We start from the raw sequence: 4,659 nt of genomic DNA, 5'->3' as shown, positions 1-4,659 counted from the left end.
TGAATTGTATAACACTTATGTAAGAAAACACATGAATAAGATTATGAGTGATGTAAGCCATCCACTGCATCAACATTTTCTTCCTTAGATCAGGCAAAAGGTTGGCTCTCCCAGGGCTACACACAAATAGGTTTAAAAATTATTTTATTCCAAAGAGTATAAAATTGTATAACTATTTAGCATCTCAGCATACCTAACTTACTACACTTTTAATATAACACTATTTACTTTTTAGAATTAAGTTTTATATTTTTTGGAGGGGTCGGAGGCCATAAAGAATTTCATGTTGAATATGTATTCAGTGTGACGATAAAGCTTATCTTATCTTATCTTATCTACACACTACATTATACAGTGTGGTGGTGGATCTGGCAAAGTGACGCCTTAAGTTGAGGACTCGGGTCGGGATGGATCGCCGTTTGAAACCAAGCTAAAATTCGCCTTTCTTGAACCTGCAGTGCTGCTAAATGTTCTTTGCATGAGGTGTAATCTGATCCTTGCCTCGTGCACACTGCAGGAGTACAGTGTGGTGGTGAATCTGGCAATGTGACGTTTGAGGTAGGGATTCGAGTCAGCGTAGATGTTTGAAACCGAGCTGAGATATGCCTTTCGTAGACCTGCCATGCTCTCATACGTCCTTTGTATACCGTGTGATATTATTGTTGCCTCATACACACTACAGCAATTGAGTGGCATATCCCTGCATACCACATACCGGAAATAAAGAAAAGGTATGACCAAGACTCGAAGCAGTGAACCTCGAGGACAAACCGAGTCTCGGATTGGCCAGGCGGAGGTCCCACGCGCTGGCGTCACCACTTGAGGGCCGAGGCGCCGCGCCGTCACGTGATCTGAATTGCGCGTTAATCATCCCAGTAATGGACCAACTGTGTCATTAGTTTGTGTAGTGATCGTTAATTGTACGTGACAGTAGTGCAGACCAAGGAAGGTTTAGACTCTGTAGCTTCCGTGGTGCAGACTTTGCCGGGAGAAGCCAGCGTGCGTGGGTACTGAGCGCCGGCAGCGGGGAGTGTGGTGCTGCAGGTCTGGTGTCTCTTGCCTGATTTCCTCCGTGGCGGCGCCGGACAGCAGTAGGAGCGAGGTACAGTTGTTGATTCATGTTTGTTGTCTTTGGTGTGCAGTCACCATGTTTTGCTTCGGTTTAAGACCAGATAAATTCAAGGACAAGGATAATAGCCCTACTGGTCTACCCAACTGACAGTTATGTTTTCATATGCTCTAGAACGTGCCCATGTATTCTACAGAGACAGCGTCAGGTAGGCCTATTGTCTTGTCGCATCGTTCTTATCCTCTTCAACACGCCATGAGCAGAATAGATAATGAATAGATATACAATAAGGATAACGAATGACACCTCGGTTAGACGAGGACGCCACACTGAGCTGTATGTTCTAATGATGTGTATTGGTGTATCATTTTATTCGTATCAGAGCTTCCTTAGTGATATCATAGGGTTGGTTGTTGCTGATATTCTTTATAGCACGTTGTTGGTGTTAGACGTTTGCCAGTGTCAGTGCCGCGAACAAGACTCGCTAACACAAGTCGCCACAGCAACAGGGTGGCAATGAACATCTCGTCCTCAGCAGCATCAAGTCGTATCAGATTTATCAAAGTAATACTTCCTTGACTGGCTGCAGTGACCCAGGTGTTGTGACGGAGGCGGTAATGGACCATATTCTGACACCCTTCAGCGCCGCACCTTCCGTAATTTCAGAAAGTTATGGTTCAAGGTAAAGGATTTTTAAGGATGTTTTTATGCTTCTAGAGACAGAGTAACAATATTTTCTACATAATTAACAGGAGAAACACTCTTGAATCCGGGTAATCATCTGTGGCCTTTGAAAATAGTCATGGTGGGAAAGTGAACCGTTTCAGAACATGGGCCAGTATCTCCTCCATGATCAGCCTCGCCTCCTCAGCCAGACTAGACTTTCCGTTACTGGGTGTACCTGTAATGGCGCGTGCCGTGCTTTCGCTTCACGCATTTCACGCTTCACTCGCTGCCTTCATCATGCTTGCAATAGACGCCGTACTCAACACCTACCCCGAGACTCTACTGCCTTAAGATGCCTCACTGTGTGTGTGGTTTTGCAGTGTTAGCATCCCCGGGTTTAGCTTATCTTGAGGCACGTGGCTGGTCTTTGAGTGATAGCTGAATGGAACACACTCGGTAATAAGGTTGTTAGTGGCGGGTGTGTGGCTGAATGGAACACACTCGGTAATAAGGTTGTTAGTGGCGGGTGTGTGGCTGAATGGAACACACTCGGTAATAAGGTTGTTAGTGGCGGGTGTGTGGCTGAATGGAACACACTCGGTAATAAGGTTGTTAGTGGCGGGTGTGTGGCTTCATTTTCGCCTGCCGAAATCAACACATACAGATATTTTAATAATATCACCAACCACACCATTAACTTGTTCACGGAGCTGCACAACACTTTTTTTATTGCGTTACATACATATACACCATATTGCAAAACGTATATATATATATATATATATATATATATATATATATATATATATATATATATATATATATATATATATATATATATATATATATATATACAAACTTGAAAATACACACACACCCACTTCAAATAGAAATAATGCAAAACATTTAATTTCACAGCTATATGTACAAATCTCGCGTATTTTTTTTACAGTTTTTACCTTTGAAATACTCGTATGCTTGAAAAGACACAAAGGTTACACTCGAACACACGTCCCGGGAACCGTCCCAAGCCTTCCTTGTGTCATCAGCTTTGTGATGTGGCCGAGCCCAGCTGTGCGTCCCCTCCTCGTGCCGTTAATATTGAATTTGATCAGATCACTCACACAGGTAATGAGATCAGTCAGTATTGGTGGAGGTGTGTGGGCATCAGTTCTGGAGCACGGAGGCAAAGGGACAAAAGAACAAAGGCGGCGCCGCTCGGGTGGTCTGCACTGAGCCTCGCACTGTGTATTTCTCCTGATGAATGTATGAGGGAAGATGGGATTGTATTTGAAAGGTTTGTTTCCAGCAGACTGACCATTGTAAGGAAAATTTCGTCAACATGCTTACCATTTTGAACGTTGAACCCTCATTTTGGTATAACAGGAAAGCGTACTGCGTGTGTAGTTAAGGCGCTCAGATCCCATTACCCTGTCAAAGGTTACGATTTAATGTTATATAGTCCTCCAACTATTCCTTCATTAGCGATTGATTGCTATGAAATACTCCAGAAATTATGAATGGAAGTAAGTGTCACCGTTCCCAGGTGTATATGCCTTATCTGAAATTACAAGAGTACACACACACACACACACACACACACACACACACACACACACACACACACACACACACACACCTCTTTCCATCATGTAAACATTCTCTCTTATCTTCGTACCCTACACACATCATCTTTCCTCATTTCCCCTCTCCCTCCCCTCCCGCTCCCCTCTCCCTATCTCTCCCAGCTTCACATCACCCCATTCCTGCTTCTGTATCACCGCGCACCATCCCTCCCTCTCTCCCTCAGACCGCTTCCCTGTTCTTCTTCCACTTTTCCTCCCCTCTGTGTCTTTCCTTTCTGCCTGTGATGCTTTTCTTTTTCCTAGCATTCCCCTTCGCATTATTTCCCCGCCTCTTCCTCAGGCGCCCTTCTCGAGCCACTTTCCTCCTCACCCTTTCCTTCTATCGCCTCCCTTATTCCTCCTCCTTCTCTCTCCTCTTTATTCCCTCTCCCTCCTCTCTCTCTCTCTTCTCCTCAGGCACCTTTCCCACCCACTTTTTTCTCTCCATGCATCTCTCATGGTGACTTACAAAGTATTGTATGTTCTCTAATATCAGTATGTAAGTGTTTTCCACAAGGTAAATATTGTTTTAACTGTTTTCTGGCAGCACATTACACGAGTCAAGAGGTGGGGAACTTTCTTCATCTATTGTATCTTATTCCCCGGCACGTTCGTTACTATCACTAGTATGTATATATATCTAGTTACTTTCATTAGTGGCCAGCAGGTTTCTCTCTCTCTCTCTCTCTCTCTCTCTCTCTCTCTCTCTCTCTCTCTCTCTCTCTCTCTCTCTCTCTCTCTCTCTCTCATATCTCTCTCTCTCTCATATCTCTCTCTCTGTGCGCGCGCACACACACACACACCTTTCCCACATTTTCATAGTATCTTGCATACATCGTTAGTTACGGATTATCCTGAGAAAAGTTTTCTTCTTCTTAGTTTCAAGTTAGCTTAAGGATGTGTATTGTCATTATAAAACGTAGAACTCATGTCAGCATGCAGGTTGTCCGGTGAGGAACGTCACATATTTACAGAAATGAAAGATCAAATTATTCTAAGTCGGAAACATTCACTGATCCGATGGTTTTAACGCCATGGTTTAAAAGCTACAGAACATTTAAGTATGAACGCCCACCAGGGACAGGTGACTACACAGACCTGTCCCGCAACATCTAGCTAATCGTTGTTGCCATATGGAGTATATCATGTTTACGCTTTTATTTGCTTCAGCAATACATTGTGTTCTTTAGTTTATTTTTATCATTATTTACGAAAATTTTTATGAGTAATAAAATAACACCCTCAAGATGGCAATGACCACCATTGCTGCCCTTCCTTGCTCCTACCCTCACCTCCCTT

General features: G+C 43.6%; 1 long non-coding RNA gene across 1 annotated transcript in view; it reads left to right on the top strand.

The window, feature by feature from the left end:
• The first annotated feature begins 418 nt into the window (after positions 1–418).
• Positions 419–4,659, top strand: part of LOC135100405 (uncharacterized) — a 26,454-nt gene continuing 22,213 nt past the window's right edge. Inside the window, exon 1 of the long non-coding RNA XR_010268684.1 lies at positions 419–1,102. This is a non-coding gene — a long non-coding RNA (uncharacterized LOC135100405). The remainder of the gene's footprint in view (positions 1,103–4,659) is intronic.

Source organism: Scylla paramamosain, chromosome 5 (genome assembly GCF_035594125.1).
Source record: "Scylla paramamosain isolate STU-SP2022 chromosome 5, ASM3559412v1, whole genome shotgun sequence".
Lineage (NCBI taxonomy): Eukaryota > Metazoa > Arthropoda > Malacostraca > Decapoda > Portunidae > Scylla > Scylla paramamosain.
Note: the sequence above shows the minus strand (reverse complement) of the source record. Positions and strands in the feature narration are given on the sequence as shown.